The following is a 21,096-nucleotide window of genomic DNA, read 5'->3' on the forward strand; positions in this document are numbered from 1 at the left end:
AGTGAGATTTGTGTATTCAGTCAAAAGTGAAAAAAGTGCTTTTTGTCCTGACTAGATCAGTAATATCTCAACAGAACTTTGATGCAATAATAAGGAAATGTCATCTAGTGATATTTTATTTCCCATACAAATCTCATCTGGGCACATAAATATTATGGTACCTTCAGTTAGATCATCAGTTCCACCCCATGTAGACTTTCTTTCATCATTATGTCCATAAGCTATGAGCAATGCCAAGAATTAAGGAAAATTCCAGAAGTTATTTTAGTAGGAGAATGACATGAGAGGAGTTAGCTACACTGTAAGACGTGGACACTGCAACACTGCAGTTTCTAGTTTCCATTCCTTTTGGAGTATTTCCTGTGGTTTAATTGTGTGGTTAATTAATTAATTGAACGTGTTAATTTGTTGTCAGCTCCCCTATATGAGGAAGTAGGATTGGTTACTATTTTCATACATTAAGGCATTTTCACGCCAACAGACTAGTTGAGCTTTATCGATAAAACTACTTTTATTCTGAATATTTTTAACATTATTCAACAGAAAAGCATCAATATACAAGAAGAAGAAAAAGAACAATCAGCCACAGTACAACAGAAACGCAAACTTCAGATGTGAACTTATAATGTATGCACAACCGACATCAATTATATTTAAAAGAAGCAAGCAAAGCCACAGGTCTCCCATATATCAATATGACTTTCTTAGTCACAACAGTGGCTTAAATAATTTTCTTCCTCACCTCTAGCTCATAATCTTTGACCTTACAAAAACAGAACCACACCTGATTTAAGGATAAATTGCACATTTTCAAAATGCTCTAACAAAGCTGTGTCTAGTTCTACTAATAACAGATCTATGGACACAGCCTCCAGCAAAGGGTTATCATGGTGGGGGTGAAACCACAACACCAACAAGATGGTAGATACACTGAGTTCATCAAATGAATTTGCACAGGTGAATTATGTACCCTATATGTAACTAACCTAATTTATTATGCATGGAAGCATACTTAACATGTTATTTGCAGAAAGATACTCTGTCAGGGTTTTCCTTTTAAACAGGAAAACAGTGTATGTCCCAAAGCCCAGTACATGTAATCCCATCTAAAGACCACGGATCTCCCATATAAGTATAAAGACACAATAACTGTTCAACCCAATAACTGTTCAACCCACATGACATTGTTCAGTATATACTGAAGGACCTAAACTCTACAATGGAGATCACATTCTAGAATCATTAATGGATTATTATTTTTTTTATCCAAAATACCAGAGATAACATGAATTACCATACTAGAATTCAACTGCATTCAAAAACATGTTGCTTTCTGCAAAATGTCTGGAACTAAGAACCTAGAGTCCATCATTCTCTATGTCTGAAAGAAAAAAAATAAGAATTAATTGCCTCTTTATTTGAATAGCCTGTTCTTTTACTTCAGCAACTACTGAAGTTTTTGCCAAGATGCCAGTCGTTTTAGTGTATTTAAATAAAAGTTATGTTTTAGTAGATCCCAATTTTCCTGAGTTTGCAGACATGTATTGTTATATTCCCTGTGTTTACACAGGATTCAGTATGTCCTGAGAACAGCAGAGAATGGAAAAATTAGCACTGTAGAAAATAACAATCTGCTGCAAGCCCTCAGGTAGCATGGACTAAGGCTGTTGGATACAAGGACTGCAGACCAACAGTTGAAGAATCCATGTGCGGCAGTCCTTGTTAGAGGACATCAGTGTTGTAGGAGCACAAAACAATAGGTCAGGGTCACCACTGCCTCATGGATATTATTAGCCAGGCCAAGCAAAAGGTGCTATGAACTAAAAGTAATCAATTTTCCGTAGGAGGTAGCCCTCCAAAGTCCATAAGACTCCTAAAATTGGAAAAATTTCTTTACTCCCTGTTTGGAAGTGACATCATCATCATCAGCTCTGCTTTTTCCACTTTACTGTTACCACCTCTCTCAATTGAGAGCCACTCTTCTACGTTATTCAACAGTCATGCCTGCCTGTCACAAGTCATCATTCATGCAATCCATCCATTTATTGTCTGGGACACCTGTTCTTGTCTCTGTTTGTACAGCACCTACTTTTTCAAATTGCCCCCACTTTCCTGTACATGTGACTGCTTCATTCTCATCTTTTCTTCTTGATGTTTTCGACAACTAGAGCTACTTTGGCAGTGTCTCTGATGTCGTCATTTTGTCATCTCTGCTACAGTGTGCATCCTACCACAGGTCAGGCAGTTGATCTCTGATCACCTCAAGCTTCTTCAGCTGCTCTACCTTCACTGCCCAGATTTCTGTACCATACAGTAGTACTGGTTGCACAACTGTTTTGTACACCTTACTTTTCAGATTGTTTGGTATTCTTCTTTCATACACTACCCCTGACACTCTGTGCCAGTTGGCTGCCACCCTTCTGATTCTAGCTTTGCCCTCTTCATTCAGACCTCCTTTCTCCTCAACCACACCTCCCAAACACCGGATGTTGTTAAGCAGTTCCCCTGTTTTCCATTCTTAGTTTTCTGTTTCCTATGACTGAGCCCATTAGCTGCTATGATCATTGTCTTGTCCATATTCAGTTTCTTCCCATGGTCTTTCAGTTCTGTTCACCAATCCCCTATGATTTGCTAAAATTCATATTCAGAGTCTGCTTGTAATGCGACATTGTTTGCATACAGTTCCTTTCTTGATCTGTACCCTCTAATTTGTTTGTCAATGTAGTCTATCACCAGAATGAACAGAGGTAGGTTCATAACTGAAACCTGATGCACACCCACTCCCATTAGAAATCACTCTATGAGTGCAGACACTACTCCTACTGCTGTCACTGGCTCCTTGTATATAACCTACACTAATTCTACTAAAGTTTCTGGAACTCTGAATTGCTGCAAGTCTCACCAAGTGAGCTTTCATGAGGCCTTGTTATATGCTTTCTCCATGTCTAGGAATGCCCAGCTTGATTCTCCGCATCTCTAGCTTCTTTTCCACTATTTGTGTCACTTCAAACATCGAGTTGCTTGTGCTGCATCCTGATCTGAATCTAAACTGCTCATCTCACACCTAACTTTTTACTACTTCTGTGTATAATCACTTATCAAGCACCCTCTCAAGCACTTTAATGTAAGGTGACTGAGTCTGATAATTCTACACTGCTTCTTCTCCAGTAATCTGAGATATGTCTCCTCCAATGACTACCCTCAGTAGCCATTTCTCATGTAATGTACCTGTGGAGGCTGATTAACACCTGCCACCAAAGGTGAAGGTGAGCTGTAACCACTGCCACCTAATCTGAAGCTGGACTGACACTGATGGGGTTGGAATTCCACCTCTGCCAACCATGGGTGAACTCAATGCAACAAAGTGCACACAAGCCTGTTTCAGTAACTTGGATACAAAGTACAACATGACTCCAGAAGCATAAAGGGAAGAAGCACTACTGTCCTACATATGGTCCTTCAAGCTTCCCATTGAGACTGAACTGCATACAGGCCACTTAAAGATCTGAATCTTCCACTCTGCTTTTGCTTTGAACTAGTGCTTTCCAGTGTCCCTTTATCTACAGCAACTATCTTTCACACAAAGAATTATTTTTACATTCAGCACAATGCACATGCACATGCACACACACACACACACACACACACACACACACACAATTCACAGGGAAAGCTGGCAGAATTTTTCAATTCCCTACAGCTTTCTTATTGCAATAATAATACTTTTACCACTCTGAAGTCAGAGACATCCAATCATTACATGCTCTAAAATCAAGTCAGGTATGAAATACACAAATTAAAACCTTTTTCACTGGTAGTAGGCCTAAGCAGTCTTCTGGAAAATGTATGCAATACAACTTGCTACCAAAAAGTATAAATAATAGTAGGCATCTTGGTAAAATAAACTATTTATTTATTTATTTATTGCAGTTGGTTTACCAGGATAGTCCATTGGGCCTTGAAGAACCCGTTTTCAATGGAGTCCTGGGGAGAAAAGCTCCAAAACAGAAAATAGATATACATTAACATTTGATAGTAATTACTAGATACATTGAAGTAGCAAAAAATAAAGTCATTATAATTAGACAGTAAAAGCCTTGGTACATGCAATTGAAGGAACAAAATGCAAAACATAAATGCAGATTAATGAACAAACATAGAAGGTGAATAAGGTAGATTATGGTATTTAAGGGCATTTAGTAGAGTTGGTTATGAGGGGTGGGAGCAAGAGCATTCCCATTGAGATGCTAGGTGTAAGAAAAGTGACTTCTTGAAGGTAGAGTGGTTACACTGCATAAATACACTTATAGTAAATAAATACCAATGAAAAGAGTTAAAAGATAAATCAATGAACTTTACTTAAAGAAAAAGTGCAAATAGAAACTCACATTTATGTAACTTGTCACAATCAGTGAAGACAAAACAAGACAAAAACATAGGATGCAAACAGAAGTCCTAAGCTCCAGATATCCAAGTTCCCTGGCTAGCATACTATAACAATACTAGATAAATAACTAGTACTCACATATGGTTCCACACAAACAATACAGCATTAACCATCAATATTTTTTCTTGTAAACATACACAGTTATATAAAACACCCTTCCTCAAGTCCCCAATGCCCATGACATCATTATCTTGTTGCTGAGAAAACAAGTTATTTTTCTCGTCATGATGACCATAACCAATATATGCTGACATCTACTTTCCTTAAATCCTGAATCCACTTGTGTGTCTTAATAAATCCTTGTAGACATTATGTCACTGCCATTTCATCTTTCTTTGTTTCATTAACAAGAGGGGCCAGCATACCTGGACATTCAACACATTTCCCAGACATTCACTGTCCTTTGACATTCAGAAAAAGAAAAATGCAATTGCACATTTCTAGCTGTGAGGACAACTCACTGCAGATGAAGATAAAATAGAAAGAGAAGAGAGTCCATTTTGTTTTATTCAAACTGGCATTGCCTCTGGCTTGTTTTAGCATGGACTTAACCTTGACTTCACAGAACCCAACATCTTGATCGTATCTCAAACAACTAAAAACGGTATAACAAAGAAAGAAGAGAAAAAAGCATATGGATAAAAAATTATAAATTTTCTACCACCTGAGCTTAAGACTTCATTGTACTTTTACAAAGAAGAACATAAACCAAGCCCATAAATACATAAGAAACATGGGTTCATAACTTTAAATCAACTTCTAGAAGCTTGAGCGGAAGATTATTGGTGAAATGTAGTGAACATCCTTCTTATCGACAAGGAAACATAGCATCTACATAACATCGACAAGTAAAAATAATGTGAATTACAAAATCTTACAATATAGCAAGGTGGTGACCGAGAGCATCTACTAATGAAGTTTAAGGAAGACTTGTGTAGCCAGGATCGCTATGCTGCTTGTTAGTCTAGAAATTTCAGTCTTGGTCTCAGAAAGTCAATGTTAGTGGTTTAAATCCCTTCCACCTACTTTAAATGTTCTTTTTTTTCATTTTGGAGCTGTGAACCTATTCAATAATATGATAGCAGTGCTAGGACTTGACTTTGAGATTAATTTTTATTTTGCACTCCATGTTGCTGCTTATACAGCTATGTATTTATTTACTTAATTATTTATTGATATAGCTGGTGGTGTGCTGGTGGCATACATTTCTCCATGTATTTACGTGTTATTTTCATTCTGTTTGGGCCAAGGTGTTCATTTCAGTGCTTACTTCAGTTACCATGTTTCTGTGTTGATAAGAAAGACATTGAACTGCATTTGACTAATGATTTACCACTCGAGGAGTCAGTTGAAAGTTAGGAAGCCAGTATTCCCATTGCAGTTCCTCTCAACTGTTGATAAATTCCCAATGCAAGCATTATTGATAGACTTGTAAATCTGAATATAAATCCTTATATTGTGCAATGGATAGCTGTTTGTCCAACAGGACACATGAGGTTAGACTACCAGGTGCCACTTCAGAAAGCAAAACAGTTACCAGTGGTGTACCACAGGGCTCAGGTTTGGACTCTTTCCTATTCTGCTTATATTCCTCAGACCTTCAGTCCAGCACTTCTAGCCTATGGTTAACTAAGTTTGCAGATGACTGTAAATTGGGTGCCTCTATTCTGTCTTCAACTGACTCATAATTGCTCCAACATGGCTTTGGCCATGCTAATAACTGGTGCAAGGGCAATGGTCTCAAATTAAATGTAAAAAATGTAGCCTTGTTCATTTTGGTAAAATGAAACAGTTTTACTTATACACAACATGCCCCTCCTGTTATCAGACACTGTTGTACAGGGTGTGGCCATTCTTGTTGGTAATTCCTTTTCATTTGACCATCATGTCTCCACAGTAGTTCAGAAAGCGTTTCATCTAACCCATCTAATATCCAAAGGCATCTCCACTAGATCCAAATAAGTCTTAATTCTCCTTAAGTCATATCTTATTAGACCCAGTATTAAATGTAACACACCTTTTGGTGTGTATTTATCTTAACATATCACACAAGTTGAAAGATCTCAGTGATTCATAACTAAAAAGAGGTGTAGCCTCAAAAATCTTAGTTATCAGGAGTGACTGGCAGTCCTTTCTCTGTACTCAGTTTCTTATAGACTCCTCCATGGAGATCGATGTCTGGCTTTTTGTGCCAAGAAAGATCCACACCTATTTGATCTCATATTCCTTCACAGAACTAATAGTACATCAAATATTCAGTTAAAAGAAATAAATCTTCATCAGTAAATAAATAAGACAGCTCCTTATTGAAATGTCAGCACTCAGAATGCTGAGTGCCAACAAGCCAAAAAAACAAAAAAACACTGAAAACACAGAAGAGAAAATCTCGAAAATCAGTCTTTTTCTTTAAACTTCTTTTTGCCAGAGGCAACTCCCCCACACCCACTAAACTTATATATACCAACTCTGGAATCACCATACCTCAGAGAAAAGGGAATATTCTGAGGAATGGCATCTCAGACTTAGTATTTTTAAGTCCGTTCTTTTAGCCGTTCAGTCTCCATAATTCAGAACTTGCTCTAGTAGGTTCTGACATTTCAAATGGTTAACAAAGGCACATTGGTGTGATAGATTCATGTCCTAATGTATCTCTCACCTCTGGAACAAACTTTCACTACATGTCAGGCAGAGTGGCACCCTTGGTACCTTCAAGGTAAACCTGTGTAATTGGATGGGCAGCCTCATCTTCTCTCCTGGTCTAGCTTTTCTTTCTTTCATTGAGGATGGAGGGAAATTTTGAATGCATTTTTTTGGCTAGGCTTGAAAAGGTCTGCAGACCAATTGCCAAGTGCTTACCTATGAATGTCTAATATTACCATCAAACATAAAATAACTATTAAACAAAGAAAAATCAAACATAAAATAATTATTCAACAAAGAAAAGAGTAAACTTTCAGTAACATAATTCACCACAAGTGAATCGCCTAAAACGGTTAATGGCTTCAGCTCAATGAGCAAACGTAATACCAGTATACAAGCTGCTTACATAAATAACAATCCAATACATATCCTCAGACCATCTGAGTTTCTTAATTGTATCCAGTAAATCACTCAAATCTTTAATATACAAGGGAATCTTCTTAACATAATTGCATAAAAAGGATGTAAAAATAAGTTATGTCCTCACCATAATGTTCCATCTGTGCTGTCTATCTTTGTTCATTCTTGACAGTTGGGATATGGTTCAGATCCTCAGAACTGGCTTGGCCTTAATACAGCTTGCGCCAGCCAAAAACTCTCAAGCTAAGTCTCTACCCACAATGTCACTCTCTGTATTACCTCAGATCGAGTTTGCAGACTATAGCAACAAGAATATATAAATTATGAGAAGAAGCCATATCCAAGGTAAAAACCCTAATGAAAGCCCAGGACAAGTGCCCGATCTTCCAGGAAATCTAATGGAGGGGGAAGGCGGGAGGGATGTCAAGAATGAACAATGATCGACAACAAAGATGGAACGTTATGGTGAGTACATAACTTCTTTATCTGATGTTGTCAATGTTCATTAATTCTTGATAGTTGGGACAGAGTTCCCAGCTACTTTATTCTCTGAGTGGCTTTATGGAAGGATATTTCTGAGAACCATAGAGCCAAAAGATGCTCTTCCCCTGGAAACCACACCTAATTTGTAATGAGTGATAAAAGTAGGAGAAGCCAAGTTGCAGCTGCACATATTTCATCTAGAAACGCTTAAGAATGAAAAACAGCTGATGTGGCAATAGATCTGGTTGAATGCGCTCTTACAGGCACAAATAATTTTCAATTATTATGTTCATAAATGAAGGTAACACAGTCTCGTAACCATTTAGATAGGGTCACTTTAGATACAGATTTTCCTATTCTTGGTCCTGAAAAGAAAATAATTGGTCTGATGCTCTGCAATCTTTAGTCCTGTCAAGGTAAAACCTCAGCTGCCTATCAACACCTAATAAATGCAAACAATTTTCACCTTTGTTAGAGAAATTGGAAAAGACAACTGGCAAGTGAATGGATTGATTAATGTTTGAAATAACAAGTCAAAATGTGAGCACACCAACCAAGCTGAGCAGAGACAAATAAAGCGTTATCTTCCAAAACTTGATTGACTTTAGTGTAGAAGGATGAGTGCTTTCACGGGGCTACCGCTTTTTTTTTTTTTTTTTTTTTTGGATCTGAAGAAGCGGTAGCCCTGTGAAAGTGTTCATCCTTCTACACTAAAGCCATTAAAAATCAAGTTTTGGAAGATAACACTTTATTTGCCTCTGTTCAGCTTGGTTGGTGTGCTCACATTTTGACTTGTTATTTGGAATCTATTGTGTGTTGTGAGCAACCTTTGGCAGAGTGTGTGCTTTTTGCTTTTTACATAATTAATGTTTGACTCGCAGACCACCTTAGGATGAAATGAAGGTTTAGTCCTCAACGACACCTTGTCTTTATGAAAAATGATATATGGTCATTTCGCATAAAGTGCCTGAATTTCCAAGACTCTCCAGGTGGAAGTGATGGCTACTAGAAAAAGAATTTTCCAGGAAAGGATTTGAGATGGCATGTGGCTGCCGGTTCAAAGGGAGGTACTACTAAGCAATGCAAAATGAAGGTAAGATCCCACAGAGCTAAAGGATCCTTGGGCAGAGGTCTAATAAGTAAAACTCCTTTTTAAAACAATTTGCATAGAGAATTGGAAATTAAAGAATACTCATTCTATCCGTTGTGAAAATTAGAGATGGCTGCTAAATGAACTCTTATGGTGGAGGCAGCCACTCCTTGGTCAAAAAATCAGCTAGGAATTCCAAAATGTTTCAACTGGAGCTGAAAAGGGGTCTAAATTGTTTTTAGAGGCCCAAATAGAAAATCTTTTCAATTTACTGGAATAGAGTAATGGTGGAAGGTCTATGGGAAGCCAGAAGAATTTGGGGACAGGGGAAGTAATATTATTCTGCCTGGTGACTGACGGAATTGGAGGAACCAAGCTGTGAGCTTGAGGGAGTGAAGACTGGGATGTAGCAGCCCTTGAGGGTGGGACAGCAGGTCCAGAACTGGGTCCAGAATCAAAGGTTGGTGAACCAAGCAAGGCCATAGAATGGGGAACCAAACTTACCTGGGCCAGAAAGGGGTGATGAGGTTCACTTTGGCTCACAACCTTTGAGCTTTCTTCAGGAAGAGGGAAATGAGGGGAAAGGTGGAGGCATAAAGGAGACCTGAGGCCAATCGAGAAGGAGAGCATCTCTCTGGGACTTTCCCTGTGGAGTAATTAGGGCAAAGTATGTGCTGCACTTGTTGCTCATTGGGGAGGCAAATAGGTTGCAACAAGGCTCACCACAGCAGCAAAATATTTCTTTTGCCACTTTGGGATTTAGAGACTACTCATGAGGCAGTATAATGTATCTGCTCAACTTGTCCATTATAACATTGGAGATCCCCATTTTGTGGATGTGCATTGCCACAAAAAAGCAGTTGGAGGATATTGCCCATTGCCAAACTCTGACAGCTTTCCAGCAGAGAGGGTAGGACTTGGTTCCCCCCTGTTTGTTGATGTATCAGACTACTGACATGTTGTCTGATAGGATTACAACTGCTCTCAGAGGAAGAGAAGCTTGATAGGCTTGCAACACTAGGAGCACTGCTCTCATTTCCAGGACATTGATGTGCAAGTTGCCCTCTTGAGGAGACCAAGTGCTTTGGACTGTCTTTCCCAGATAATGCCCCCCACCCCAACCCATCTGGGAAGTGTCTGTGGTCACTATGGCCTTGGGCTGAGGGGGAACAAATGTCGATCCATTAGGATTTCTTCTGACTTCATCCACCAGGACAAATCTTTTTGCAACGTTCCATTATCAGGATCGGTTGGTTGATTCATTGGGTGAGTAAGAATGGACCATTATGAGGTTAGAAGCCATTGAAGTATTCTCATGTGAAACCTTGCCAGTGGACCAAGGTAATAACTGCTGCCATGGATCCTAGGGACTGAAGAATAAGAACAGCGGGCACCTTGTGTTTTGGTAAAATGGACTGAAGTTGCGACCTTATCTTTTGGAGCCTGTGAAAGGGTAGAGAAGTTATGCATAAAACCGTGTTGAGTAAAGCTCCTATGTATTCTAAGTCTTGAGTGGGGGATAGCTGAGACTTTTTGTAGTTGACTGTAATGCCCAGAGTACTGAACAGGTGTGTGATGAAGTCTATGGATTGGATCAGTAGATGTCTGGTCAGGGAGGTGAGGAGCCAGTCGTCTACATAAGGAAATGCGGAATCTGCATAACCTCACGTGAACCGTGACAACTGCTATACAGCCCTGGGGGTTGTGGTGAGACCAAAGGGCAGCACTCTGAATTGGTAATGACTGGCCCCCAAATGAAAGCGGAGAAACCTTCTCGAGTGCTTCTCCATTTTTACCTGGTAATACGCATCTTGAAGGTCTATAGAGCACATCCAATCATTTTCCTCTAGAAAGGGAAAAATAGACTGAACCATGATCATATGGAATTTTATCTGCTGAACAAAGTTGTTCAGAAGGCTGAGGTCCAATATTAACCTCCAGTCCCCCATCTTTTTTGACATTAAAAAGAACCTTGAGTAAAAGCCGGATCCTATCTGGTCTGGTGGGACTTTTTGGATGACTTGTTTTTGTAGCAGCTTTTGGATTTCTTTGGCTGCTTTATCCCTCTGATGGGGTGGAATGTTGGGGATTTTTCTTAGAGAACATGGAAAAAGGATGAAGGGGACGTGATAGCCTCTGGTAATGATTTTCTGCACCTAGGTATTAGAGGTTATTTGTCACCAGGCTAATGAGTGCATTGACAGTCTTCCCCTGACTGCTTCCAGAGGTAAGCAATTGGGCCTGCCTTCAGGAGCACTGGTAGGGCTGTCCAGAGAAGGAGTCTCTGGACCCCTAGTTTTGCAGGCCACCTCTGCCTCTGGGTCGGCGTCTTCCATCTGAACTCCTCCTCTGCCTCGAAGGGGAGCCACTGCCACGTGTGTCCTGGAAAGGCCCCTGGGACTTTTTGAACCACATTTTTCCACTCCTCTAATTCCTGGAAAAGGATCATTGAGGAGTAGAAAAACAAATGCCCACAGCAGACAGGGTCTTATCATCCTTTTCACACCTGGCTAATGTGTCCTTTACTTTGGGTCTGAACAAGGATGATCCGTCAAATGGAGTGTTGACGAAGAAAGATTTGAAGGGCTCTGCGAAATCACACAAGTGCATCCAAGCATGATGCCTAATGTCAAGGGTCTATATTAGATGAATGAATGCTTAAAATGTCGAGTACAACATGCTCGATAGCTTTTAAGTGAAAGTTCATTTAAGTAAAACCCCATAATGTCGAAACAAAGAGTTTCGAATACTTATAGCTGGCCAGCCATCAGGAAGCCAACATCTGACAGCTAAAATGTACTGTACACCATTAAAACCTCCCCCCGCAAAAAAATCAATAAACAAAATAAAATGGAGAGCTTCGGCCCCCACACCCCACAACTTAAATATACCAACTCCGAGATCGCACCACAGTGGAGGACTGTAAGAATGGCGAGACAAGGTGAATGTTCTGACATCAGATGTTGGCTTCCTGACAGATGGTCAACTATAACTTTTTGAAACTCCTTGTTTCGACATTCTTAGGTTTCGCTTAGATGAACATTCACTTAAAAGCTGTCAAGTATGTACTACTTGACATTTTAAGCATTCATTCATCTAATAGGGAACCTAATGGCAATGCCTGAAACCACTGCCCTGGTTGTACCTTCAGCTGCATGTGTGATAAGCCGCATGGATGAGTTCAATATAGACTCAAAGGTGGCTAGCTGTGAGGCAACTTTAGCCCCAGCTACAGTTTCTGATAATTCCCTGATTGGGTCTCTCTCGAGTCTAGTAAAGTGTGCCAGAATGTTTAAGTCCTAAGAGCAAAGGTCGATGAAGCATAGACCCACTTTCCAAACTGGTCCACTGTCCTAGACTCTCCATTAGATGGATGTACAGAAGGACTATCATTGCCAAGTTCATTTTTGGTGGCAACCACCACCACCATGGCATATACTGTCAAATCTTTGGCCCAATACTGGTGGTCCTCCGGTGGTGATAGTATCTTGTTAGTTCTCCGGAGAATAGGCTCTATGGTGTCAGAAGCCTTCCAAGCCCACTGTGAGATTAGCTTGATGAGATCATCAGTGGTTGGGGACACCAAGGAAATAGATGGTTGGGCACTGAAGGCTTGCAAGTACATGGTTTCCTCTGAGGATGGGTCTTGGGACTTCCAGTTACCTCTCTGTTTTAGAATTTCCAGGATGTCTCCAAAGGAGACATCTTCAGGGGGTGACCAGGGGGAACCCTCGCCTTCACTGAAATCCATCTCCTCAGTGACAGATTCTGGTGATACTAATAACAGCAGGCATATCAAATGTACTGAGTAGAGTGTGCAGCATCATGGAACAGGTATAGTAAAATGCTGTAGTAATGTGTACGATAACATGATACTGAATTACAGGCAACAGCTGCAGCATCATGGAACAGGTATAGTAAAATGCTGTAGTAATGTGTACGATAACATGATACTGAATTACAGGCAACATGTCAGCAGGCATATCAAATGTACTGAGCAGAGTGTGCAGCATCATGGAACAGGTATAGTAAAATGCTGTAGTAATGTGTACGATAACATGATACTGAATTACAGGCAACATGTCAGCAGGCATATCAAATGTACTGAGTAGAGTGTGCAGCATCATGGAACAGGTATAGTAAAATGCTGTAGTAATGTGTACGATAACATGATACTGAATTAGAGGCAACATGTCTATAGATGCAAAGTATCCAACATCATTTTTTTTTTCTGGAAATGGCATCTAATAAAGGAGACAAGGGGTTTACAGGCAGGGACTTTCCAGAGCACTCAGTGCAATAGACCATAGTACAGTTATCAAACAAGGGTTTATCCTAATATAAACCCTGACTTGAGCTACAGAATCAAAACCTGGCTCCAGAGTTACGCCAAACGATAAGACTGGTTATATGGATATCCATGAAGAGCGGTGTACTGCAGGGATCTGTCCTAGGATCATTGTTATTCAGTATGTATTTGAATGATGTGGAGGATCTGCTAACATGCAGTACACAAAGGATGCAGATGACATCAACCTGCGTATATGCAGGAGCAGCAGAGAGAATCACATACCTCAGAGTTCATTGGACCAATTATATGAATGGCTAAAGGACACAAAGCTGGAAATGAACCTGGAAAAAACAGCATTTATGAGACTGGGAAGGTCAAGATAAACATCTATTTCCAATGAAAAGACAGAGCAGGAGAATAAATGGCACAGAGCAATATAATGACTTTGGAGTAACAACTAATAAATATAATCTGAAAGCCAGATAAACCAGACTACAGCGTGGGCTAGATGAAGGATGTGTGTGCTTTTTAAGTATGCTGTCATCATTGTCATTCTTCATCATCATCATCCTCTTTTTTTCCATTTCACATGGGATTGGGGTGTCATGTGAACTGTCACCGTCACTCTCAAATCAATGCCACTCTCCTACCTTCTTTGGCAGTATGGTCAGCTATCATGCAGTCCATCTCTTTGCTGGACATCTTCATTTCCATTTACCTAATTCCTGTCTCTCCCAAATCTGGTTTAGTCAATCATCTTCTGTGTTTCAATATAGATAACCAAACTAGTGCACTCTGTTTTCCTTCATCTTCTCTGTAACTGGGGTACACCGGGGCGCACTGGTTTTGGCTCTTCTTAGGTATGTGCCAAACGGAAGCCTGGTCATTTCAATACCTCAAGCACCTCACTTATAAGGCTGAGACTGGAACATGGGAACTCGGTATGATATCCAGCCACAAAGGAAATAAATAATATATATTTATATAAACCACAGAAATAAAACATAACCTAGAAAATATGAAGGGAATACTTTGTGAAGTGAGATTAAGGCAGTTGGGTTGCAGTTGTACTCAATGAATTACTAACATTTAAATACAGATAATTTACATTTGGTATATAAGGCCTTTAGGGCTGCTGGTAAGCTTCTGTAGGAGCTACAGGCATACCTCTCAACCTCTAAGACAAAGAAATCTGGCTAAAGCCTAAGATAATGGGAGGGGTCAAAGCCCCAAATCAGGGACATATTTTAAATATTGCTCTCATAAACTTAGAAAGTTGCTAGAAGAACAGGCTTTGTATTAGTATGCATTTATTGAAAGATTTGACATTTGAAACTATAACACATGCTATTTAGTGACTTCAGTCCTCAATGATAGCCAAAAAAAAACAAATTTTATAAAGAAAAGATCAAAATATGAGGCAAAAATCAGAAAAGGTTTGAGGTATGCCTGCAGGAGGAAAGAGTTGTTCAACACCTGAGTAACCTATGAATGAAACAAACTGCCATTATAGACATTAGCTAAGCAGTTAGTGCCAGGATTCTCACAACACTGCTTGATGAATACATAGGTCGCTTGGTATATAAAGTTTCTCACTGGAGGAAAAAATAAGCTACTTAGGACTTCTTAGTCAGAAACAGATAATGTTATATATTGATTGAAACATTAAAATATTATAGCACAAGCAGAAAAGTAATGCTATAAGCTGTAGACAATTTTACCATCAAAGAAGACAAGTCAGTAGGGGCGGAGCCTAGATGGTCAACTGAGAGCAGCGAATTTTGACAGCTCCATAAACTAGTATAATAATATAGGAAAATTTTATTATTTTCAAGTTTAAAACATCAGAAATCTATAGATAAACTACTAAACTACATAAATATCAATTTTGGTGGAGATATACAAAAATTTTCCTGTCAAGTAACTTGGAGATATATTAAGTCACTGAATATGAACAACTCAAGGAATTCTCATCCAGATGCGGCTTTGAAAAAAGAACTGCAATTGATGACATCTACCTTACAGGAACTATCTTTGAAAATGGATGGCTTTAAAAATGACTTAGAAAACCTAAAATTAAATTCTCAAAAACAGACTGATACTCTTACTGAACTATTACACCAACACCATACAAAAATAACAAATATAGAGACTTCCCTAAATGACATTGAAGGGAGACTCAAAGAGGCAGAATTCCAAAAATAATTTCTGCTTAAACAGAATACATGGCTGCTTAACAAAATAGATGACTTAGAAAACAGGGAAAGGGGAAACAACATAAGGATCTTTGGTCTGCCTGAAAACACTGAAGGAGAAGACATTATTTCATTCTTAACAACCTGGATTCCTGAATTTTTAGACTTGAAAGAGGAACTTTCATTTGGAATTGAAAGGGTGCATAGAGCACTGAGGAAACCTGCTTCTAACTCAACAAATACTCCACCTAGATCCATAGTTATAATATTTCTTTATTTTCTGGACAAGAAATGAATATTAAAATCTGCTTGGAGAAAATCACCCTTACAATGCAATCAAAGCCTGATAAGGTTTGACAATGATTATTCTTCCAGAATACTAGAACAAAGGAACAAAGGAACAAAGTCTGACCAGTAATAAAACTGTTGAAACAAAACAACTTTAAAGCACAGCTGGCCTTTTTCCAGCCAAGATAAAAATACTTTTTGCCAATGAGATGAGAACCTTTAATGACTTAGAAGAAGCTGCTTTATTCATCAAAAACAACAACATAGTGTCTCTCCCTAAAGAAATAGAATGGATGACCCCTACTCTTAAAAGAATAAAAGACACAAATCCTTGAACTGATGCTAGAAAGAAGAAACAAAAAACTGACTCCAAGATAGCTGTCCCAAAAAATAACTCTTACAACTACGACTCTATCGTCAGGCACACTGACGTCCCGCTCACCAGGCTGAACAAGGAGAAGGTCATGGTGAGCTGCCTATCGGGCGCTAGGATCCGCCACATAACACAAGCACTCAGGTCACTCCAAGGCAAGTACAGATATGACTCAGTCATTGTCCATGCTGGTGTCAATGACCTGAGACGTACCTCCCTGGACTACATGAAAAGAGACATAGAGGAGCTCTCTGAGCATGTAGCCCAGGCCGGTATGACCCTGACCTTGAGTAGCATCTTACCCTCACCACTAATGATGCCACAATATGAAGACAAGATGATTAATTTCAACAATTGGCTTAAGTGTTGGTGTCATTCAAAGGGGATCCAATGCCTGTCAGCCTGGGATGACATGCTCGACAAGCCACGATGCTTCACTAGGGACGGCTTGCACCTGTCACCCCTGGGCTTTCGGATATTGGCAAAGGCTCTTGCTACCCCCATAGTGCCTTTTTTAGGCAAGGCTCAAAAGACAAACCCACCTCCATAGGTATCACAAGGGATAAGAAACTAAGAGTAAAGCTACTCAACGCCAGAAGTCTAAACCTCAAGATGCACGCACTCAAAACTCTCCTTAGCATGGAGAACATCGATATCTGTGCAGTAACAGAAACCTGGTTCAAGGCTCCCGAGAGCACCCCAGCACTACCAGGTTATACCTCATACCATGCTTTTCGGCCCCAAAACTTGGACCGAACCACAAAAGGAGGGGGAGTATCAATATTCGTCAAAGATACCCACACCTCCAGGTTGGTGGCACAGCACGAAGCATCAGAGACTATCCATGTGCAACTAACTGTGGGTAAAACTGCCTTCCAGTTTATAGCCTGCTACAGACCACCCTCCCAAACACAGGAACCCCACTCGGCCTTCCTGAGAATACTGGAAAATATGAAGGTCTCTCCAAACACCATTTTATTGGGCGACTTCAACTACCCAAACATAGACTGGGAGCATTACTCTAGCTCCAACACCCTAGCCCAAAGGTTCCTAGAATTTATAAACTCAAATGCTATGGAACAACTTGTTACCACTCCCACAAGAGGGGAAAACATACTGGACCTGATCATCACCAACATGGGGACACTATGCTCCAGACCAGAAGTGTATCCCTCACTGGTAAGATCAGACCATAAACTAATCTCACTGGATATTCACATCCCGACCCCACCCCCTGCCCAGAAAACCACAGTGAAAAACTTCTCTAAAGCAAATTTCACACGCCTCAAAACCGAGGCGAAATCCTTCAAAGCCCCCGGGCCTGTGGAAAATACGGCCCAGACTGCAGAATCCTTTATAAACGCATTCTATGAACACCTTCAAGAATGCATGGATCATGCAATCCCAAATAAAACCAAGACCCAATCCTCCAAAGGCAGGCGTCCTGTCTGGTGGACCCCAGCCATAAACAAACTATACAACAGAAGGAGGAAGCTACTACATGATAGAGCAAAATCCCAAAAAGGGAAGGCATCTCTGATCAGTATTAGCAAAAAACTACGGGCACTCATAAAATCGTCTAAGGCCAGCTTCGAGAGAAAAATTGCACAGGACACTAAGGATAATCACAAGGCTTTCTTTAGTTATGTTAGAAACCTGGGTGGGAATTCCCAGATATGCTCAGAATTAGTCCAAAATGACAAAAAATACACCGAGCCCACAGACATTCCCAACATCCTAGCTGACAGGTTCAGTGCAAACTTCTCCCCACCAAAAGGGCAAATATCTATCCCAACAGAGTGCTGCCCCCCTGACATCTCAGATGCTCAGGTAAGAGCCGCCCTCTCCAAAGCAAAAAACACAGCATCAATGGGACCTGATGGTGTCCCGGGCTGCGTCCTACATGAACTCCAAGAAGAGCTAAACAAAAACATAAAACTACTGTTCAATCTTAGCCTTACTACAGGATATGTACCCAAAGAGTGGCGTACAGCAACAGTGGTCCCACTCCACAAAGGTGGTGCCTCAACGGATCCTGGAAACTATCGCCCCATAAGCCTGACTAGCTTGGTCTGCAAAGCTATGGAAAGGATCATCATGGACCTCATAAATAAAGATATTGGGGACCTACAGACACTGGATCCTACCCAGTTTGGCTTTGTTAAGGGCAGATCCTGCCTCTTAAACCTGGTCGATTTCTTTGAAACAGTCACCAAGGCCATTGATGAGGGGAAGGTGGTCCACACAGCCTACCTGGACCTCGCAAAAGCCTTCGATACAATACCCCACTCAGGCCCCACTCGGGCATTATAGATAAGCTCACCAGCTTAAATATAAACCCCTATGTCACTAGATGGGTTGCAAACTGGCTCAAGGACAGAACCCACATGGTTAGAATTGCTGGAGCCATGTCAGACTCCAAACCAGTTACAAGTGGCATCCCACAAGGCTCAGTCCTGGGACATCTCTTGTTCGGTATATATTTCTCGGCGGTACAGGCCAACACGGAAGGACTGTGGCTGACCAAGTTCGCAGATGACTGCAAACTGGGCGCCATAATCAACTCTCCAGCCGACACAAGCATCCTCCAAAAGGGCCTCATAGAAACAGACAACTGGTGCCAGAGCCAAAAAGTGTATAGTCATCCCCTTTGGCAAAAACAAAGTGCCCACAAATTACCACATAGGTGGTAGTCCATTAAGTACAGAAGAAGTCATTAGGGACCTGGGGACCCAAGTTGATAGCAATCTCTCATTTGACAACCATGTGGCCAAAGTGGTTAGAAAAACATTTTATATAGCCCACCTAATCATGAAGGGATTCACATCTAGATCAGGGGAGGTCATCGTGCCTCTTTACTCATCCCTCATCAGGCCCATAATTGAGTACAATGCCCCTTTTGGGATGTACCTTACCAGACACCTGCAGCAACTGGAAAGACCCCAAAAGTACCTCACCAAGAGGATCAAAGGGCTCAAACAGATGCCATATGCTGCCCGATTAAAGAAACTCCAGCTCTTCTCAGTGGCATACCACCTGCTCAGAGGTGATCTGTGCCTGACGTATAAAGCCATGTCCAACCCGGAATTAATGGACATGCTGCACCTCAGAAAATCCAAATCCCATCGAGCTACACACTCGAGAGACTTGAACCTCAGCACTGAAATAAATAGGACATGCTGGAGGGACAGATTCATAACCCAGAGGCTCCCTTCACTCTGGAATAAAATCCCAGTCCAGGTTAGGCAGAGTCCCACATTGACTCTCTTCAAGAGGAATCTTGATGAGTGGATGGGAGATCGTAGGTTTACCCCGGCTATCACTTCTGTGTCACTGTTAGACAGAGGCACAGTACACTAACCTCAAAAAAAGGCATAGCAAAATTAATTTAAAATGGGTGGCGAAAGCCAAACACACTCTGGCTAGGCTTATAAATGCCCTAGGGCAGATAGTCTAGTATGAACCTATGAACCTATGAACTACATCTCTCAAAGTATCAACTGATATGATACATCACTTGTCATTTGTTTTTATTTAAAAAAGGAGGGATTTTTAAACAACTGAGAAACAGTAATGATTTATTCAGTATGTTCAAAGAGTACAATAATTCTTCACAAACAAAGGTAGGTCAAGATGGGTTACTACTTACATTATATATATAAGCCAAACAAAGCAACATATAATACAAACATAGAAGTTTATATTCCCCTACTTGAACTCAGTGAATACTTATCTTGTTCATTTTTCATTGTTTTTACTTATAATAATGTAAGTAATTAATTAACTAATTCAACAAGGTACCATTCATCAGAGCTCAGACTCAAATGTAACAAATTAACATTATATATAATAGCAGTAACAGGAGAGTGTTTTGAAAAAAAATGCTGTCATGGAGACTAATGCCTTCTTCAGTTAAAGTATGATTTAGAAATGTCATGTATATCCTGGTTAAATAATAGTAGCAAGCTCTTAGTAAAATGTCATCATTATTCTGTCTAAATATAGTTAATATCAAGTGTGGCAGGTATCACAGCTACGAGTGATGTTTGAGCAATCCTGATATGGTGTGCATAGATACAGCCATGTCTGGCAGCTAGTACAAATGTCATCATTATTCTGTCTAAATATAGTTAATATCAATTGTGGCAGGTATCACAGCTACGAGTGATGTTTGAGCAATCCTGATATGGTGTGCATATATACAGCCATGTCTGGCAGCTAGTACAAATGTCATTATTATTCTGTCTAAACATAGTTAATATCAATTATGGCAGGTATCATAGCTTCAAGTGCTGCTTGATTAAGCCTGACAGGGTGTTTGTGGTTGCAGCTGTGTCTGGCAGCTGTTGTATGTTGCCATTTTCATCTTCGGGAAGCTGTGGGTTGCAGCGTGTAATCGAGGTTTACTGATGCTTGTGTATTAGGAAGAGACATTTGGTGTTTTAGCCAGGATCCAGGGGAAGGGGGTGGATAAAACTGTGATTTAGGATATTTTGGCAGAGAATAGTTTGTTTATACATCTGCTGAGTGAGAGGTGGGAAGTCTGGAAGAATGTGTTATCTTTTGCTGTGACGGCTTGTTTGGAGTTTTTTTTTTTTTTTGAATCTATTTGCTCTCTGTTCTTTTCCTGGCAGCTACCTCGCTGAAAGGGAGGGAATTTAGGCTCGAAGTTGCAGTGAAGTGAAGCTTTGCTTTAGGTGCATCATGAGCCTCTCGTTTGCAGTGCACAGACATGCTAACAGAAACAGACGCTCCAATGGTAATGGAGACAGAGTGACGATAATGCTTAATCGCTCTGAGGGGCCTCCGAGATGATTCTCGGCAATGTTTTTGGTTTAAAAAATATATATATATATATATATATATATA

The sequence above is a fragment of the Protopterus annectens genome, chromosome 3.part1 (genome assembly GCF_019279795.1).
Source record: "Protopterus annectens isolate FY-2018-M chromosome 3.part1, PAN1.0, whole genome shotgun sequence".
Taxonomy (NCBI): Eukaryota; Metazoa; Chordata; order Ceratodontiformes; family Protopteridae; genus Protopterus; species Protopterus annectens.